This window comes from Hippopotamus amphibius, chromosome 1, assembly GCF_030028045.1.
Source record: "Hippopotamus amphibius kiboko isolate mHipAmp2 chromosome 1, mHipAmp2.hap2, whole genome shotgun sequence".
In the NCBI taxonomy this organism is placed as follows: Eukaryota; Metazoa; Chordata; class Mammalia; order Artiodactyla; family Hippopotamidae; genus Hippopotamus; species Hippopotamus amphibius.
The window spans coordinates 106,547,607-106,557,875 of record NC_080186.1 but is presented as its reverse complement, the minus strand read 5'-3'; the positions used below and the strand labels follow the sequence as shown (position 1 = coordinate 106,557,875).

The window sequence follows — 10,269 nt, the reverse complement described above, 5'->3', positions numbered from 1 at the left end:
CGGGCTGACCGCCCGGGGCCAGCGGGGACAGCCCGGGCTCGTCCCCCACCTGCGCGCCACCTGCCCATGTGGACCGCGCAGGTCGGAGAAGCCGGTTTTCTGGAGAAGGAGCCGGCAGAGGTCAGGGACGCGGCTGCGAGGTGCCTGCGGTGGCAGGAACAGGAGTCGGAGGAACGCGGGCTTCGGCAGGAGACTGAGTTCTGGCTGCGGGAGTAAAAGACGCCGGCGCGGCCTAAAGGGAAAGGTCCCACCGAGACTCAAACTCGGATCGCTGGATTCAGAGTCCAGAGTGCTCACCATGACACCATGGAACCGCCGCAGGCCCGCCCCTCCCGCCGCGGAGCCAGGCCGCGCGCAGCCCCGCGGGCCCAGCACCCGCCTCCCGCCGGGCGCTCTCGTCCCCCCGCCCCGAGCCCGCTTCCTCCGCGACGCCAGGAGGCGCCTGACTCGCCTGCCCTCAGGTTTGTACGTCGTGGAAAGACACGAAGTCCATTCGGGAGGAGCGACAGGGGACGGCTTGGCGGCCTCCCCCAAATGCGCCTGCTCTGCCGGCATTTCTAGAGTTTTCTGCCCTGAGGTAAAATTCCCGCCAGAAAAAAAAACCCAAACGCCAAAAAACCCCCAAACTTCCTTTCCCCTTCTTTGCAGTTGTCCTCTCGCCGCTGCCCTGGGAGCTCTGAACATCCTCAGGACAGGGCTAGGCACGTCGTGGGGTGTCCCCTCCCTGGGACCCAGGTGCAAGGGTAGAAGCGCAGGGCGCTGCCGGCTTCGTCGGGGGACGGCGCGTCCTCTCTCTGTTGGGAACCTGATGGGAGCCGAAGCGGCCGCGGCCCCACCCGTCGCACCGCGAGCACCCAGGCCGCTGGCGCCCTGAGGGGTGAGGTCCGGTGTGAGCAGCTGACAGTGTTTCTTCTGGGCTCTTTCCTGCCTCCCCTTCGTGCTCCTCCTCCGCTTTCCGGGTTCACCCCCTCTCCGCCCACCCGCGTCCCCGAGACTGAGGCGGCCGCTGGGTCCTGGGAGCGGAGCTCAGCGCGGCCCACGGGCTCCCCGTCGACGTTTCCAGCCTCCGGACGTTTATATGGCTCAGCGGCCAGTTTTAAAGTTTTGAACGTCGGCCACTTTTGAAAGCCTGTCCCAGCCTCGCATTCGGCGGAGGGGGATGCGCAGGGAAGAGGGGCACAGGGCGGGCTGCAGCCCCAGAGGCTGTGGCGGTCCCCTGTCACCTGAGCGGAGGCTCCCGAGGCGGCGAGGAGCAGGCGGCCTGGCCCATTCCCTGGTATCAAGGCCCTCATGTGCCCCATGTGAGAACAGCGTGTCCTGAGTGGCCAGTCTGAGTGTGTTTTCAGAACCGGAGGGAGGGGTTGGGGGGCACGTTCTCACCCCGTGGCAACAGCAGAAGAGTGTGTAATGCGGCTCTGTGAGTACAGTATGCGAGCGTGCTGTTACCTGGAAGACTGGTGGTTCAAGTCACCACGGAACATGCGAGTCGTACTTCAACTCATTTTCCTGCTTCCCATTCTCAAAATTGACCAAAGCCTCCTGAGCTGCTTTTATCTTTCAGGCAGCGACCTCATCCGGTAGCTCTCAGTTCCTGTCCTCCCTGTCCTTTGCTCTGTGGCCACGGGTGGGGCAGCTGCTGAATCTGAGCCGTCCTGGATCTTCACCGACCTCGGCCCTCCGATGGTTTCTCCCAGCTGTCACCACATTCCAGTGTTCTCTCTGCACCATATGGAGCTCTGCGGCCACCTTGACCTACATGTTTCCACAGCCAGATTCCAGGGGAACTGCCAGGCTGCAGAGGCTGATGGCATAGGCCTGGTCAGACTCCAGGTTGGTGCACCTCAAGGGCTAGTATTAACTATGCAGTTATAGGATGCCAGCAACACTTTGATTTGAGGGTGTTGCATCATTACATTTTTTTAAAAATTTATGACATTACTTGTTAGAACAGTTTTAGGTTTACAGACAAATTGAGCAGATAGAGAGTTCTCACATATGCTCTGTTCTCTCTCACACAATTTCTTCTATTATTGGTATCTTGCATTGTTGTGGTACAGGCGCCGGGGAGATCCCATGATCAGGAAGATGGTTTTCCAAAAAAAAAAAAGGCTTATCCATTGCACTCCGGATGTACTGAGCCCTTTGATTTCTCCAAATTTAGGAAACTCGACTGCACAATTTGTGGTAATGGGGGACAGTGTTTGCACACTCTCCTGACAGGTAATGGTTAATAACAGACCACTGTAAATATATTCAGTAGTTTGGGCAAATTCTTGGGGAGCATTTCCTAGATACATTTTCCTGGAAGATAAACCTTCCTACTCCCCTTCTAAGTTTGTTTTGGGGAAAAATGCTGTATTCCTTTCCAGGGCCAGACTGAATTGACAACCATCATAGTTGATGAGGATTAAGGCCCTAATCAGCCAATGAAGAACACTTTATTTCAGACCAGTCCCATTCCCCATTTTCTGCTGGAAAGAAAGTGGACCAGCTTATTCCTTTACTGCAGAACCACCACCAGAGGTCTTAAACTCAGGGAGACCTGTGTGGCCAGGTGACTGCCTCTTGCAGCCCCGGGAGGACAGATATTTCTAATACCTCACCTAGCTTTCCCGTCTTTCTTTTCTTTTGTATAACTGGCATGGCAATACACCCAAGAAACAGTAGTATCTAGCGCTGTGTCCCCTGCTTAGCAAATAAGGCACAGGGTCATTTTATACCACCAAGAGGAGGAAGATCCTGTGAGTGGAGGACTTTGTGGGGTCTCTTTTGGAGCAACCGATGAGGTTCCTGAGAGAGGGTCTGGGAATCTCTGCCCCTCGTTCAGTGCCTGGGTTGTAGCCCACCAATTTGAAATGTTTGGTGTCTCTCCCTGGTTCCTCAGGGAACATAAGTCAGCCTGGAAGCAGTATTTCCTAAGAGATACTCCACGGAAACCCCAAAGCTGGAACTTTCCATTGGGCCACTTTGTAGTCACGTTCACCCTTCCTTTGAAGGACCTTTTGGAGAATAGGAATAATCAAGGGTGACATGCTTTTCAAGAGGCATCTCCACTCACAAAGGACTGGTTTTCACCACAGACCTCAAGGGAACATTCCCTCAGCCTTTGGGCAAGGGGCTATGGGGTTTGCAATCCCCAACATAGAGTCAGGCCAGCATTGTCCTTAAAACGGGTATGGTGCTTTTAAAATACACTTTTTTTTTTTGGTCGTAGAGTTGGTATACATTATTATATAATTTACACATGTACAATATAGTGATTCACAACTTAAAGGTTACATTCCATTTATATGTATTATAACCTATTGAGTATCTTCCCGGTGTTGAATAATATACCCTTGTAGCTTATTTTATTCATAATAGTTTGTACCTCTTCATCCCGATCCCTAGGTTGCCCCTCCCCCTCCCCTTCCCCACTCCCCTCTGGTAACCGCTAGTTTGTTCTCTATGTCTGTGAGTCTGTTTCTGTTTAGTTTTATTCACTAGTTTGTGGAATTTTTGAGGATTCCACATATAAGTGATGTCTGACTTATTACACTTGGCACAGTACTCTTCAAGTCCATCCATACTGTTGCAAATGGCAAAACTTCATTGATTTTTTTAAGACTGAGAAGTATTCCATTTACTACATATACCTCATATTCTGTATCCATTCATCTGTTGATGGACACATAGATTGCCTCCCTATCTTGACAATTCTAAATAACCCTGCTATGAAAACTGGGGTGCATGTATCTTTTCAAATTAGTGTTTTGGGGTTTTTTTGGATGCATACCCAGCACTGGAATTGTTGGGTTATGTGATAATTCTGTGCCCACTAACCATGTGTCAAGGTTCCCTTTTCTCCCCATCCTGGCCAGTGTTTGTTATTTGTGTTCTTTTCGATGACAGCCATTCTGATAGGTGTGAGGTGACATCACACTGTGATTTTGATTTGCATTTCCCTGATGATAGTTGATGTTGAGCTTTTTTCCTGTTGGCCATCTGTATGTCCTCTTTGGGAAAACGTCTGCTCAGGTTTTCTGCCCATTTGTTAATTGGGTTGTTTGGGGTTTGTTGATGTTGAGTCCTACAAACTGTTTATATATTTGGATATTAGCTCCTTATCAGTCAAGTTTAAGGGTTTTCCTTCGTTCACAGTCTTACCCTGGTTGTGACTGTGCTTTTTATTTTGGAAAAGTTTCTTTTCAGGATCTTGATAGATATTTTCCAACTGTGATTTTATAAAGGGGGTGCCACACGAATACACACTAACAGAAACTGGATTTACTCTCCCACTTGAAACAGCAAAAGAAAGCAACAACAATAAACTGGACAAAATAGATGAGACAGAGATTTTCAAAAGACTGGCCATCAGGCAGTAAAGGTCAGTGAGTGATCCTGAGAGATGAGAAACAAGCAGATGAGCCTACATTTGCTCCAGTTTACCACCTGGAGAGAGTTTCCAAGCAAGGCAAGGGAGAGGAAACTGAAAACAAGCCAGTGGACTTCATTGAGTTGAGGACACTGAGCTGAGTCATTGCACCTCATCCTCATCTTCCCTTTCAGCAGGTGGAACCTATTGGTGTCTGCTCTTGTTATTCTACCTACAGAGAGATACCTAGGCTGAGCTGGGAACAGTCATCTTCACACTTTCTTCAGTAAGGAATGTGTACCCTCATTCGTATCCCACAGTAGAATTAGCACAGTGCTTTACCCACAGGGGCTTTGTAAATGCATTCGTGGAACTCAGCTAATTTAGGATCCAAGTCATCTAGATGAGCAGAGATATTATATTTTGTACAACGTGATGGGATAGAGGAGTGACTCAAGGAGTGTTAGATTATTCTGTTTCTAAGAGCACTAAAGAGATATCAGGCACGTGAAAGCCAGGATTTTACTGCTAGACCCCACTACATTCTCACTGCAAACTTGGAAGTTGCTTTACTCCTTTACTTTGCTTACTGGATCTGAAATGTAAGGGTAAAGCACCAAGTTCTAAAATTCTAGGAATATGACCAATATTTAAATTGTCTTTGAAATGGGGAGAGAATTTGAAGTCTAGAAGGCATTGCCTTTTGTAAGAGAAGACAGATAGTCCTTGATTGTTATGACATGATGAAACTATAAGACTTATTCAATTTGTCTGTTCATTTCTCCTACTGACCAGGACATAGACAGTAGAGACAGACATCAGCAGTTTCCTCTGGAAACGCTGGCAGTGTTGGCTACTTTGAGCCAACATAGATTGCAGATGTTAGTTGTATCATGAGAGGATGAAATCTGGCTGAGAGCCACAGTTGTTGGACCTGGATTGGTCACCAGCTGTTGATAAAGAAAGAAGGGCGGCCACGAGAAACACTGAGGTCATCCCTAGGCAGCACGGGTCACTTCCTCCAGTGAATCCACCCCCATTACACTTCTCATGACTTTTTGGTCGCTGGACTGAGAGCTCCAGGAAAGTTGGAATACCCTTTTAATCATCTCTGTGTTCATGTCTCCTGGCACCGAATCAAGCTGCGAGTAGGGTCTCAGTGACATTTGTTCACTGATTGAATAAAAGTGGTTGCAAATCTTCCACCTTTTCAACTACATTCCTTCCCAAATGTGCTCTCAGAGATACTCTGCTTTCTCCCAGGATGTAGCAAGTCCCCTTCCTTAAGGACGTGCCTGCCCTACATTATCCACGCCCTTTGATCCAGACCTCTGGTGACTCTGATGAAGACTCACCTCTCCACAGTGATTCCTCTCAGGGGTTCACTGTCATTAGGAAGAGATGTCCTTGGCCTCCCCTCCCATCCTCTGGTCTGCCACAACACCTAATTGAGAAGAGCCCCACACTTTCTTGAAAGTATCCACTTGGATTCTTCTTCCCACTGCTTTGATGTCCTCAGGTAAATCTTACTGATAGCTGAACTCCAAGTTGTTCACAAAGCATGAGGAAAAATAAACCCTCACAAATACTTAAGAAATACTGGGTGTAAAGTCTTTCCAAGTGTAAATGTGGAAGAATATTACTAGTACCTCTGCTTCAGATGGAAGGGTCCCCTTACCCTGCCCCCTCCTGACCTCAGGGCAAAACTGGTGAAGGAAAGAATGGACATCTCCATCCCTTCTCCAAACATTCTTTCTCCCTCTAAGCTCACGCTTACTTGGGGCATCTGCTGTGGGGGCAGCTGCGGATGCAAACAGCAGGGTCCAGCACAGAGCCTCAGGGTCTCCTCCTCCTCCTTTTGGAATTGGTGCTCCCAGCAGTGCAAACGAACCCTGATCCATGCTGTGGATCTCCTCGGCAGGTGCACAGGTTCACTGTGGAGTAAGTTACTCTCTCAGTCCTCCCTGCTCAGCTCAGGCTGCTCCTTGAGGACGTGGATAATGCTGTGTGCACTCTTCACTTTCCCTTGATTCTTGTGAACTCAGCTTGTCCTTCTTTTCATCTCTGCTGGCAGCCAACTGCTCTACCATTTCTTTACCCTTCTTTGTGTTATTCTCGTTCTTCCAAGCTGCTGATTTTCTTTCTTCCATCTCCTCTATCATTTATGTCTTTTCAGGGTTTGGGCTTGGCTTAGGCTCCTGCATGAGACACACAGAGAAGATACCAAGGTCTGCTCTTGGCTGCAGTTCCCAGGTCCCATTTAATATGCATCTCAGTCTCTTATGCATTCAGAGAAATGTGAACTGAAAGGCACTTTGGAGGACTTGAATAACAACTTTTTTTTACTGATAAAGAAACTGATTCCCAAAGAGAACAGGAGATTTTCAAAACCCTGGGAACAACTTAGTGACGGTAGAACCATCACACAGGTTTGGACACAGGCTACGCTGTCCGAAGCATACAACACACTGTCCAGGAACCTACAGCTGAAATTCAGAGGACATTGTGTCAAACATCAGTATTTCTACTGGTAAAATAAAGTCTGATTATTTATACTCAGTCAATTTTCAATCCCTGCTGACAAAATGGGAGCAAGGAACATGTGTATGAAATACACCACGGTCATCCTTAAAAAACATATATGTGATTCTCTGTAAAACACCTGGCTCTGGTGCTAGAGGTCATCTTCCTGAGAGCAGGTGCTCTGTGTGCCTTGTTCACCCCTCCTCCCCAGTGCCTGCTCCAGAGCCTGCCAGATAGAACATTCGGTAAATATTTGTCAAGCAGGTAAATATAGGTAACAAGGAGAAACTAACTTTTACTGATGTGTTCTAGTGCTACCGTATTTCCAGTCCAATCCTATGCTAGGACTGTGCTGTAGCAACGAGAGCACAGCCCTCGGAATAGCTGTCCAAGATGCAAATACCAGCTCCACCGCGTACCAAGTTTGCTGTACATGGTGATTTCATTACCGTCTTTGAGCATATGGTTCTCATGTATAATGGAGAAGAATGTATAATGTAAAACAGAGAAAGTAGTATTAACCTTGGATGAGTAACTATGATATCATGCGGCTGACAGGCCCCAATCCCTGGGCCCTAGCTGCACAGCTAAAGAATACCTACATCAGGGTCATTGTGCTGCTTCTTAAAGGCCCAAGAAACTGCATTTCAGACAGAAATTCCCAGGAGATTTTCATGAAAGGAAGAAGCCACACCTTCAAACAAGCACTTTAGAATGGAGACCCCAAAAGCCTAGTGGCAACAAGAATGACCCAGTGGGATCAAACCAAGTCCGTTGTCCAAGGTGTTCTGCCAAGGGGAAATGTCTTCTTTTCCAGGAAGGGCACCTACCTGAAGTGGAACACAAAGAGGACCCTACTTCTTCATTCGGGGCTTTTAGTGCCTCCATTGTCTTTTAGATTTTCTCCCCTGCTCTAATCGCTGGGGATCTCAGCCCTCATATGGGTCCTGTTTTATAAAGACCTCTGTTATTTTATTCTCCTCTTGGAGAAGGACATGGCAGAGATCAGTTCTGGGCCTCCACATTCCAGGCTTTCTCCTAAGCCTCTTTCTTTCAGGTGAGCTGCAAGAAATCATGGGGGTTAGAATTCAGGTCAATAAAGAGGATCCCAGAGGAACACGAGACCACGAGGGCAGCCCCTCATGGGAGATGGTCACACCACGACGTGGTCAATATCAGCCCTATTCAGGTGGGGAGGACATAGTGGCCAATTGTGTGGGCAGAGGACCCAGCTACATCTTTCCAAACCTCTAATCAACAAGATTCTGAGATAACAAAAATGGATTGCTTTAAACTATTGTTTTTGTAACCTGTTAATAGGCAGAAATAGGGAACTAATTCAGATGCTTATCTCTACTTACCTGATTTTCTGACTTTTCAGAAAAAATGTATGCTAAACTTGTATGCAAAAAAAAAAAAAAAAATCAAAGATTCACAGTAAAAATCTTGTGCTCACCTTCATGTGGCTGTTTCCAAGCCCTTGTAACATGAAGGACACTATGAAGGGCATTTCTGGTGGTAGAGGAATGTGTCATTAATGTTACCAAACAACCTCGAAAAGAATAAAGAGGGTACAACACTTAACTCCACATAATATTATCCAAGAATTTATCATATATCTCTGTGTCCTGTGGCAGATTTGTTTTTAGATCCTTGTTTTCCTGGGCTCTTCAGACAAGGCTTATGTGAAGTATCAGTTACCAGCATAGGCGAACCAATTCCAGGAGAGCAATACATCAGCCACTGTTATTAAGTTCCCCAAACAAAGTCCTTTGAATGCAGTCTTGTGGGAAGACATTCAGGAGCCTTTCTGAAACCTTGAAAATGTTTAAGTATGTGGGCCGAGTGATGGGATTCAGAATGTCCCGCTTGAGCAGTGGAGGAGCTGAGGGTGCGGGGCGTGGAGACTATGGGGGCGTAGGCAGAGGGTTGGCCGTCTCTAGGGGCACAGCCCCTTTCTCACTTGCACACCTCATATCACCCTGTTTGGCCCTGGAGGATGGCTGGTTAGCCAAAGACGGGTAAGATTCCTCAGGGGAGGAACAACCTAAGACAGACACAGCCGCAGAGGAGCCAACAGGGGTAGGGCACAGACCCTTCCTCATATCACCCTGTTTGGCCCTGGAGGATGACTGGTTAGCCAAAGACACGTAAGATTCCTCAGGGGAGGAGCAACCTAAGACAGGCACAGTCGCAGAGGGGCCAACAGGGGTGGGGCACAGACCCCTAATATCTGAGAGAGGTCTCCTGCCCCCAGGGCTGTTTTGCTCTCCAGGCCCAGCTCAAATCCACACCTGCTGAACTCGGACCTAGGAGGCAAACAAAGATCATTGCCCCAGTCATGTGAGGCCTTTGGTTGTTTATGGGATTAACCTGGGAGTGTTAGCCAAGAACTCAATAAAAGCCACGTGGGATGAATCAGTAAGGCTCTTGATCCTAGAGGTCTTGAGTCCCCCGGTCCCATCTTTCTCTTCAGTCTGTGTCTGCGTTTTCTTCAAGCTTGCGGCACCCGTCACTCACCTCGAGTCGCCGAGCTGGTCTCGGCACAGTCTCTCCTTTTGTTTTGACTACAAATGAAGAAAAGATCTAATAGTTAATGTCCTATTCAAATGAAACGTACACTTAGAAATCTGTTTTCTAATTTTTATTTTGCTCAGGCTCAATCATGGAGATTCACTCCTCAGGATGAGTGAGTTCCCAACTGGCAGCAGCCTGGGCTGTCTGTGAAGGGAAGTCAAGTTAACACAACCTCATATCTCTTCTGTGAATCAATCCCTCACCCTCAACATCGCGAACAATACATGAACCTAACAGGCAAGAGCATCCACCAAGCAACAGTGATATGTTTGCACTTTACTTGGCTCAGCTTATCTGAGAGAACAGAGCAGTCATAAAGAAGAAGAGAACACAGAAAAGTCAAAATATCAGCTTTTCCAGGATGTCAGTTAAACCAATGAGTGTAAACTCACTTGAAGACATCTCTCAATAAGGGGTTAATTGTTGGCAAAATAAATGGCATGTACAGAGCTATCCAGTGTTGAACACAGAGTGGCAAAAAGACTTTTCTCATAAATGATTGAGAATATGAATTTGTAAAGCTTCTTTGCAAGGCAGTAGGGCAGGATTAGCAAAATGAGATACATGTGTACAAACCATTTCTAACCTGAGAAATTCCTTTTACAAGAATAGCTACTAGAAAAACCCTTACACCAGCAATAATGGGGATATAGTTGGCACTGTAGCCTGCTGGTTGCGCATTCCTGGACTCAAACAAACAACGACCGACAATATTTTTAACAGTTCCAAACACTTAGTTAAAGTCACTCTGATACCCTGTCAGGTTTGCATCTACAGCTTGAGGACCAGAGTGCTTGCTTTTTTTGTTCTCTCTT

At 47.5% G+C, this 10,269-nt stretch overlaps 2 non-coding genes across 2 annotated transcripts; one reads left to right on the top strand and one right to left on the bottom strand.

The window, feature by feature from the left end:
* Window positions 1-242: 242 nt before the first annotated feature.
* Window positions 243-314, bottom strand: TRNAQ-CUG (transfer RNA glutamine (anticodon CUG)). Its single transcript has one exon. It is a non-coding gene; the product is annotated as a tRNA-Gln (tRNA).
* A 1,737-nt stretch (window positions 315-2,051) lies between these two features.
* Window positions 2,052-2,216, top strand: LOC130841986 (U1 spliceosomal RNA). Its single transcript, XR_009050320.1, has one exon. It is a non-coding gene; the product is annotated as a U1 spliceosomal RNA (small nuclear RNA).
* Window positions 2,217-10,269: the final 8,053 nt, after the last annotated feature.